This window comes from Palaemon carinicauda, chromosome 40 (assembly GCF_036898095.1).
Source record: "Palaemon carinicauda isolate YSFRI2023 chromosome 40, ASM3689809v2, whole genome shotgun sequence".
NCBI lineage: Eukaryota > Metazoa > Arthropoda > Malacostraca > Decapoda > Palaemonidae > Palaemon > Palaemon carinicauda.
The window spans coordinates 24,019,371-24,029,370 of record NC_090764.1 but is presented as its reverse complement, the minus strand read 5'-3'; the positions used below and the strand labels follow the sequence as shown (position 1 = coordinate 24,029,370).

At 36.5% G+C, this 10,000-nt stretch overlaps 1 long non-coding RNA gene across 5 annotated transcripts in view; it reads right to left on the bottom strand.

Moving 5' to 3' along the window:
• The window catches only part of LOC137631998 (uncharacterized), a 51,295-nt gene that overhangs the window by 25,149 nt on the left and 16,146 nt on the right, over positions 1–10,000 (bottom strand). For 4 of the 5 annotated variants that reach the window (XR_011041981.1, XR_011041980.1, XR_011041982.1 and 1 more), the window contains exon 4: positions 4,015–4,149. The exons of the other annotated variant lie outside the window; for it this stretch is intronic. This is a non-coding gene — a long non-coding RNA (uncharacterized lncRNA). The remainder of the gene's footprint in view (positions 1–4,014; positions 4,150–10,000) is intronic. 5 annotated transcript variants of the gene reach the window in all.

Here is a 10,000-nt window from a genome sequence, read left to right as displayed (position 1 = left end):
TCAGAATATAACAAATACTGTACATTCGAATCGACTGAATACTAAATGTCACAAACCAATGATTTACATTAAACTATACAATGACTGGTTATGAAGTTTATAGCATTAAGACATGCATCGGGATTAGAAGGCAACATCACAGAATAGAGGTGTTAAAAATAGACTACCGGAAAAGAAGCTGTAGGCGACTAGAACGGGAGACAAGGAACAAAAAGCCAAAAAAGTGGCCATGGGCTGAACTGTGTCCGGTTTACCCACAAATTATATATTACGTTATGAGGTGCCCAAAATTACAGAACCTACATAGCAGTCTGAGTTGAAATGTCTGGAATATATATCAGGAGCAAATAATGAATTAAAACCTTTATTGTAAAAAGTTGGAAGGTCTTATATGATGACGAAAATTTCTGTTACTTTGGACACACCACTTCCAAGCAGGAGTTGAGGATGAAAGACTGGCGAGAGATTGGGGTAGTGGTAGTATAAATGAGATGGAGTTATTGTCAGACTAATGGTAAATAAAACATCTTAAGAGTAAACATGTATGGGGATTATATAATCATACACCAGACATGATCACAAACGGAAGAAAATGGAGGATATAATCAATAAAATTGCTCGTTTGATTAAATTGATACAAGTTATGGACTACATGGTCTAGAACTTGAGCATTATTGAATTGACTGGATGAAGCAATAATTAAATATTGCAGGACAGTTAAATAAAAGAAATTACAAGTTAGTGAAAGTAAATAGGTAGTTTAAAAAAAGGGTAATATCTGGTGCCTTACAAGTAATGAGGAAAGATAATCCTATAAGCTATGAACCTTAGTAGAGATTCACTATCCATAGGCTGAAAAAAATAAGGCATGAAATAAAAGATTGAGATTGTTTGCAGGACAGGCAAAGGACCCACAAATAATTTAAAATATATGAAAGTTAAAGATGACAATGCAAGAGATAACAGTGAATTAAGAGAACTAATTTCACATCTAATACTGTCAGTGCCAAGCTGAGGCAAGGTTCCCTATCCGTTCTTAGAAGACGCTTTTCACACAATTATTCTTAAACTTCGTAATTTTGTCATTAACAAGATGCGAGCATGCTACACCTTTAGATTTCCCTGATCCTTCTGGCCAGACACAGGATCTTGCAACTTGGTCCCCCATAATCATGGTACACATATAATCCTGTTTATTTGCAGTAATTAATGTTTGGGAGAATTGGGCTTTTTAACACCAAAGGCTTCACAGAATTTATCTCATACGTACAAGCTTGTATGATTTTTTTTTTTGGTAAAAAGTTTGCTAGTCTAATACTGTATACATTAGAGGATAAAAGTTTTAGCATCAGCTTTCCTTCCTTTGTAGACATGAATAGCTTTCTCTCTTCAGCTGAACAGTTTATAAGTGAATCTTCTCCAACTGTTCAACTATACTATGGTCCTTAACTTTATTTGTAAAAAGATCTTCCCTTCACACAAAAGCTATGATACCTAATGTTTTGTCATCACAATCTGGCATAGCTGCACAGATTAATTCGTGTACACTTAATTTACAAGGAATTTAATATTCTATCCTCACTTCACCTATGCCACTAGAGACAGTTCTCAAATCTTTCTTCAATGGTTAGTTCCCTAAAGAAATTTCTCTTGTGGCCTACCCACAACTCAACCATATGAATTCACCTTATGTCCCATTTGCCTTTATAATTCAAAAGAATCAGTGATCAGTGGACAATGTGGGAATTCCGAGAACATCTTGAAACCAGCAGTCACATTTAAGGGAAGTTCAACCTCAAGCTTTAATTTGCTTCATGTACTTTTATTTTAATTTCTCCCTCTGATTTTCATTTATCAAAACATTACACCTTTAATTTTTCTTTCCCCAACCCTTCATTAACAATGAGATAAGGACTTATGGATGGGCACCAATACTTATTCTAAATTCTTCAGACTGACATGTCACTGACTTTACCTACATCTGTGTTGTTGTACAATATTACTAGTCCACAGAGTTTACAATAAACGTTTCACAGCGCCCTTCTAGCTACTTGTCTTAGGAGTGGTACCCAGATATCCTGCCATCCCAAAAGATAAAGTTGGGATGATAACCCCAAATTAGATTGGTTTGGATTTTTACCTTGGGCTTTACAGCCCCGTGTTGGGACATGTTAAGACCATTCAGCACCCAATTTACAAATGGGGGGGAAAACCCAACATATAAACAACGAAGTAAAAGTTGGAAGAGGTTGAACAGCAACAAGGAGGATACGAAGCCTGTACAGAGATTATGTATAAGGACAGAGAAAACCAAGCAGGGGCCAAATGAACTACTCTTGCAAAGACCTCAAAGTAATGCCTACAGTACACAATGCAAGGTGCAGTGACAGCACTAACCCCCTATGAGGCCACATTTTGGCAGGGGATGGGCATGTCCTGGGAGTAGGAAATTCCACCCCCATCATTGTTTCCTACACAGGGTAGTCTTTTCCCTCTTCTATGCATTTCCCCCATTAAGTGCAACTGGGAGAAAACCTCACAGTTGTACATAAAGTAAAATTTAAAGAGGCTGGAAAAAAGATGGAAGAAAGTAAATAAGAACATAAAACTAGAAGACTAAACAGAGAGTGTTAAAAGTTACTAAGTGTCAAAAGGGATACAGCAAGGTTTCAAGGAGTGCCTACATTGCATGGCATAATGCACACTGATGGTACTACCCACGAGAGAGAGAGAGAGAGAGAGAGAGAGAGAGAGAGAGAGAGAGAGAGAGAGAGAGAGAGAGAGAGAGAGAGAGAGAGAGAGATCGGTGATGACTCATGATAGCGTATAGTACTGGTATTCAAGTAAAGTCCTAGGACTACCATTAGGTGGTGTGATATTCAAATTAGTTTCAATACTTCAAAGTACAAAACCAATAACATGAATTTAAATATGAGGACATAATATAAATAATCATTTCATACAAGTAGTATTGATATAAAGTACAGTATGCAATGTCACCAATTTATATTTTCCTTACTAAACTTTTAACAAGGTGGTTTCAGTTTCTGGTGGGTGGAGGGTGAGCCTGACCAACCAACATAGTGAACCTTCCCCCCTTCGGACCTTGGACTTTTAAGATTTACAGGGGGGGTGAGGCGGGAAGTGTATCTTAAAAGTTATGCATGTATAATTAGGAAAAATATAAATACTTTAACTAAAAATGTGTGACTTGTTTCTTCACTGGTATAAACTCTCGTTCTTTAATTGGAGACTTACCCTTAGGAGGGAGGAGGAAGTTCCTAGAACCAAAACAGACAGATTCACTTTTCAAGAATGGCCGAGGCACTCTGTCTTGTATAGGAGCCGAAGTCATGACTCCTGTCAACTGCCTAATGACTTGGGTATGACAATGTCATAAGTGTTAGGCTAGATCTCCCTGTATCTGTGATAATAGGCTTCAGCCAGAGACCAAGAGTTCTACCCCAAGGATTGGGTGTCCCTGGATTCTGATGACCCAACAATTGAGAAAAGCTCTGCCAAAAGGGTCCAAACCATCTTCGGGATGGCTAGGAACATCCAATACTCTCACATATAGCTTTGAATGTTACCTTCTCAACAGTGATCCTTTCTCCCATTCATAATAGCATTAAATTGTGACCAAAGTGTTAATAGCTATGCCATTAACAAAAAAATATAAATATATTACTCAATTTACATTTGATAGGTGGCTAAAATTAAATTGATAAGTAGAAAAAGATGGCAATTGAAGGTAAATTTTGAGGTAAAGCCCCTTCCCTAGAGGAAGCTTCCCTAGAGGAAGGAGATTCTTCCGCTTTGCTTGAAGCAGGCACAAAGTGTAAGCTGGTGTCTCTTCCGTCCTTCTGAATCCCTCCTGACGATCATCCCTAGACTCCGTAGAGGACTACAAAGAAGGCATAACAGGAGGAGGAGGAAGGAGTTTCCTCGGCAACAGCTTGGACGTTACCAGGTCCAAAGCCGAAGAATCCCTCTTGGCCTCCTACTACTACTTACCAAACTCAACTGATTGCAGAAGCAGTCGCAACTTGCCTTGTAAACTTGCTCATAAACCTGCTGTAATTTTTGCCAATTATCTGGGGAGCAACCATATGTCTGCATGCGAAGTCTCCAATACAGCCAAAACACACACTTTAAAGAAAAAGCAAAATGTTAACAGTCAGCAGATGCAGCAAGAGGTAAGTCTGTACATTTTGCAACCAATACAAAAACTGGGAGCTTTGCCGACTGTCGTGAGGGCGAGGCTTACCCTCCACCTGCCAGCAACTACAACCACCTTATTAATTTTCAATGACCATTCCAGCTTTGCTTAAATCATACTATTATTAAAGAAAGCGTGTTTGATTGGGAACAAATACATTTTTTCATAATGCATCATATGGTCAAGAGATAAGTCTAGTTCTCATGAACAAAGTTCCATATAACAACTAAAAAGATTCACATCATGAACACTACATCCTGCCAGTAAGCTAGAGTAGATATTTGCATAATGAATTTATTAATGATAGTAAGTATTTATAAAATATCAAACAAAAAATACATCAATAAAAAATTATAGATCGTTCTCATTATCTTTACATTATTATTACCACCGTCACCATAGTTGTAAAATCAGGAGGCTATAACTCAAAATGGCTCCAACAGGGAAAAATAGCCAATTCAGGAAAAAAAATAAAGACAGAAACTACAAGATAAATAAATAACAATAAAATATAAAATACCTTAAGAACATATCTTTCATAAATAAACTAGAGACTTACATTACCCTGTTCAACAAAAATATTCACTACAAATTTCAACTACCAAAGTTCCACCAATTCAGCTGCCTTATTAGGAAGATCATTCCATAATTTGGTGGTAGCTGGAATACAACTTCTAGAATACTATGTACTACGGAGAAGGCACGACTATTAGTATTAACTGCCCACCTTTTATTAAGGAAAGGATAGTACTGTCTGGGAAGATCTGAATGCAAAGTATAGTCGGTTATGAATAATATTATGCAACTTGTACAAAGAACTAACTGAACAACAGTAGCAGATATTAATATCTAGACCAGGAGCAAGAAACCCAAAAGACCACATGTTCTTGGCCAACAAATGAAGATACAACATACAGTTAAAATAGTGTGATTATACACAACCTGAAAATAAATTTAAATATCACAACAATCTATTAATGGAATTCAATGGTCTCATCCATCTTTTCCATTGTAATATAGTAGAGAACTATTGAGGGACCCCAATATTTCTTAGTAAAATTTAAGGGAAAATTTCCAGCTTTTACAAATACCTTTATGATTCATAAATACACAATAAAACACTCTTCTTTGCATGGCACTTTACTACAGTATATAGTAATTCTCTAGTCATCTCATTGTAAAGACTATCGGAAGTTGTTTATTTTCTGGGCATAAAATCAAACTGACTCAGGTTTTATTTAACCATTTTTATCAGAGGATAATGTGCGAATGAAAATGGACAGTTCATTTAGTTCTTGCAATTCCTGGAATTTCATTCATTCCAACTAGCATCTACACATTGGGAACCTACTCCATTTATTAAATTTGGGGCTAAATTGTTTATATTTTGTCAACAATCTCGTCCTATTAATTTACATACTAAGCCATACATTTAAACATGTTATTCAGGCATACTGTACATATATCTTAGATATCTGGCCATAGCGTTTTTGTAGTAAATGGCCACCAGTCATACTAAACTGTATACTAAAATATATAGTTTCATGGCCATGAATACTTCCTTGCATTACACAAAAATCACATGTTTACCAATGCTACAAAGTTTATTATATGATACTACCGCTAGAGAGTTATGGGGTCCTTTGACTGGCCAGACAGTGCTACATTGGATCCTTCTCTCTGGTTACGGTTCTTTCCCTTTGCCTACACAGACACCGAATAGTCTGGCCTATTCTTTACAGATTCTTCTCTGTCCTCATACACCCGACATCACTGAGATTACCAAACAATTCTTCTTCACCCAAGGGGTTAACTACTGCAATGTAATTGTTCAGTGGCTACTTTCCTCTTGGTAAGGGTAGAAGAGACTCTTAAGCTATGGTAAGCAGCTCTTCTAGGAGAAGGACACTCCAAAATCAAACCATTGTTCTCTAGTCTTGGGTAGTGCCATAGCCTCTGTACCATGGTCTTCCACTGTCTTGGGTTAGAGTTCTCTTGCTTGAGGGTACACTCGGGTACACTGTTCTATCTAGTTTCACTTCCTCTTGTTTTGTTAAAGTTTTTATAGTTTATAAAGGAAATATTTATTCTAATGTTACTATTCTTAAAATATTCTATTTCTTGTTGTTTCCTTTCCTCACTGGGTTATTTTCCCTGTTGGGGCCCCTGGGCTTATAGCATCCTGCTTTTCCAACTAGGGTTGTAGCTTAGCATTTAATAATAATAATAATCACACAATCACAACTAACTCAGGTTTTAGAAAACACATAGCTACCACCATTACTGATTCATAAACTGTATACCTCTAAAAGATTGTCACAATTGCTATTCGGTTGTTTATATCAAGGGCACATGGCTTCATAGCCACATTTCAATTCAGTTAAGTAATATATACCATGGTCAGCTGGGAACATATTCAACTATACTTCCTAGGTACATGGTATCCTGTGCTATGAGTTATAAAAATTACATGGCCATATTGCATATTAAAAACACAGTATGAAGTTTTATATACCTTAACTTCCTCATCTAAGCTAGTGTATTTACTTACATATAACCTTGTCATATGGTAATTACTTCTACATAACCTAATCATATACCTTATGTTTGATGTATATAAAAATAAACTATTACAAGTGATCACTGACACTAATAACTCTGTTATATCCTATACGAACATTACTGTATAAACAGTACTATCAAACGTCACAGAAATTTAGGGATGTTCTGTGAAAGCTTACTCTACCCAAATTAGGTCATTATAGGGCAAGGAGCAAAGAGAAATATTAAAACAAAATGAATACATGAGCAATAAACTCTGTCTATCTACCATGTCCCTTCTAGTTTTGGGAGGTAACCGCCATCCAAAAACTAACAAAATGGGAGCTTTTCCTCCAGGCCTGATGAGGACTCTGCCACATCTGGCTAATGCTGCAAGGGTGCCATAGCCCACCCTTCCCCATCTTCCACCACAAATGAAAGTTTCCTATACCGACTCCCCCAATGCCGCTATATCATTGATCACCAATATGACCCGAGATGGCAGCAGAACCTATCTGAACTGTTACAATCGCTCGCCATTAATTTCTTTTCCCAGAATGCTCTTTTGCTTTTCTCACATCTATCCTCCTGTCACCAAGGCCTTTCTTCACTGCATCCATCCACCCAAACTTCGGCTTTCGTCTGCATTCATCACCTTCTTCAGCTGACCAACCATTTTCCATCCTCTCTAATTCAAACCACCTCAACACATTCACACCCACTCAAGCTGCTAATTCATTACTCACACTCTTTCTCACCCTTGCTACTTCATTCCTATCCCTATCCAACCATAATACACCAGGCATACTCTTTAGACAACATCTTGAACACTTAATTTCTATCTCTCCGTCACTTTCATTCCCCAAAACTATGATCCTTACATCACATTGGTACAACCCCTTTCTCATACAGAACTCTTTAAATTCATCCCTAACCCACTATTCTTTACAAATCCTTTCACTGGCCCCAACACTTTACATCCTTCATTCATTCTCAGGTGTTTATCTGCTTTGGCTCCACTATTTGCAGCAACAACAAGTAATAAATGAACATGGTATATTACATTATGTAATTAAGGAATGAAATGAAATGGGCAAAAAGCATTTATTCCTCCAGAAACTGAAGGAACTAAAGAACTGAATATGTAATGACATAAAGAACTGAATATGTAATGACATAAAGAACTGAATATGTAATGACATCAGGGATGAGGTTGAAAAATGTACTGAAGATGGTGCTACTGTATAAATTTTTTTCTACTGAAAATTTAAAAAGCATTTATAATGACTCCAATACAATCAATCTCATTGGTGGCAAATTGCATTTTTTACAGTGTTGGACATGGTATAATCAAGCATTCTTCAGTACCTATGACATGAACATTTGAAAAGCAACTTTTGGAAAAAAAACTTGGATAAATGAAAACTAAAAAAATAATAATCTATTTTATCGATATACTTTGCCACCTAAGCGAGTTTTAATAGACACTGCGTTTGTCCTTATTTCAGTTATCTTGGAGTTGGACAGGGACTCGATCACAGAGGTATCACCAACTGTCATTTCTAAGCTTTAACTTACTGAATCTAGGGAATAACTTCAGATGGAGAAGTTAGAAGAATAGCATTGACATACTAGCACTTTTTGTACTAAAGATTAAGATAAAATCTATCTATATTAAAATACTAATCTTTTACTTATAAACTCACTATTCATAAGCTAAACAGACCATAATAAGGTATAGTTAAGTACCGGTATAAAATATTATACAAATCAAGTACAGTACTGTACCTTTGTTTTGCATTATGGCACTAAAAAATTAGATTTGATAACTATGAAACTCTTTTTGTAAGACTAAATCATTCATGCTCAAGCTGCACTAGCTTACAGTTATAAAAAAACAAATAAGATTTTCTCACCAGCCTATTTCTTGGCACTAATGGATACAAAATACATATTAAAACCAGGTATATATAAGGATGTTCTCCTGATATTTACCCAGATGGCTCTCACTGGGCATTCATCTTTTACCATGACAAGTAAAGCTGTGGTACCCGATTTACCAGATACTGTAGAGCATATAATTTTTGCAAATAATTCCTAATACAACATTAATCATCTTTTAAAGTTCATGTTGGTCATGAATTTTGCTAAGCCAGATTCACCAGGGAGATCTCTAGTCATCAAGACAGTTCTGGCCTCTTACTTTTAAGCAACCTTTCTTCATCCTCAACAGACTAAACTGGTAATCTGTACCCATAGGTAGAGGATACCAATATAGTTTCATCTCAAACAAGAACAAGCAAAAATAATGAGATAAAATTTTGAAAAAAATAGTTCTTCCTCTGTAGTAGCCACAGAGTAACCAAAATTACCTGATTAATGACTATTGTTTACCATCTAGCCTAGCAATAACTACACTTAGTAAAATTCTGACTTAGGTTACTCTACAATCAAGTATGCCTTTAAAAGAATGCAATTGAACTCTCCAGAACTCCAACTGTCAGAAATAAGTGAAGCACATACCTCCCTTTAAATCTCAAACAGCATTTACAGTATTATAATAAACACTCTTGTTGGGGTAAGGTCTGAGCAAATTCTGTGACAAATAAATAAAAATTTCACCCTGGTGGAATTCAGGAAGTGAGATTGCAGGAATATTCTAGTTTTGAACTTGTTCCAGCTACATTAAAAATTAAGTCCAATTCCCATTTCTGGAGGCCAAGAGATGGCTACCAATACCTTGGCTGTTTCTTGTGGAGTTTTATCTCTAATATACCACCCAATACTGTGCCCCACAACTTCATATTTGCAAGCACAAATTGGAACACAAGGACCTTTCTCAAAAATGACTAAGAAAATTAAAATACCTAAAGGTAAAACTGAAGGATGATGAATTTGGAGATATTTCATATTCAAATGTGATATAACAGTGAGGCTGGAATAAGTCTCACCCCCCCCCCCCCCTCACAGAGTAGTCACTTTGATTTTCAACTGCCGTGCACTCCCTCTTTGCTTTTATTTCTCCTACGTAAAGGATACATGAAATAATATTTCAAGGGGATGTAAAGTAAAAGGATAAAGTGTGGGTAGAGTTAAGGACTGAGGCGACATTAAAAACCCTCTGATAATTCCTAAACTGGACTGGACGGGGTGTACTAAAATAATCATCTCCAATCAAGATGGGTAGGCTGCTCTGGAAAAAAAAACACCACCACCCTGTAAAGTACTGGCTAAGCAAAG